The sequence below is a fragment of the Canis lupus genome, chromosome 28 (genome assembly GCF_011100685.1).
Source record: "Canis lupus familiaris isolate Mischka breed German Shepherd chromosome 28, alternate assembly UU_Cfam_GSD_1.0, whole genome shotgun sequence".
Lineage (NCBI taxonomy): Eukaryota > Metazoa > Chordata > Mammalia > Carnivora > Canidae > Canis > Canis lupus.
Window position 1 is genome coordinate 11108890 of NC_049249.1, and position 576 is coordinate 11109465.

Consider the following 576-nt stretch of genomic DNA (forward strand, 5'->3'; position numbering starts at 1 on the left):
TTTTGAATCCTGGGTTCTTGAAGTGTGGTAGGTAATAGGGCAGATAGGATTCCAGGGGAGTGGAGCTGGATGCTAATGAGCACATGATATACTATTGAGGCAAAGCCAGTAGAGTAACCAAAAATCCTCACTGAACATTTTTAGGGTAGGAAACCTCAGATAATGCCAGAGGCTCAAGAATGATTGGGCTAGCTGTTGATGGTTGGCCCGTGGGGAGAAAGAAACCAGCTGAAGAGCTGGCATCCCAGCACAATGACTGCAGGCTCAGTGCTCACTATGCAAGGCCAACTGGAATAACCTCTCCCTTCTAGAACTGGCCAGAGTCCAGGAGCCCTCTTCTGTGGATCAGGACCACCCTATAGGTACATCCATCTCCTAATTGGACAACCTCTGGAAAAGGAGGCTTTGGCACAGGGGGCCTAGGAGGTTGGGGGACTCACAGAGAAAAAGGAGGCCTGTCCTATTATCTCCTTCCTGGGAACACCCCCCTTTTCCCTGCAATAAGCACAATCCTTCATTCCCTTGTTTAAGAGTGTCCATTTGGGGATCCTCCCTTTCTGTGACAGACTCACACAA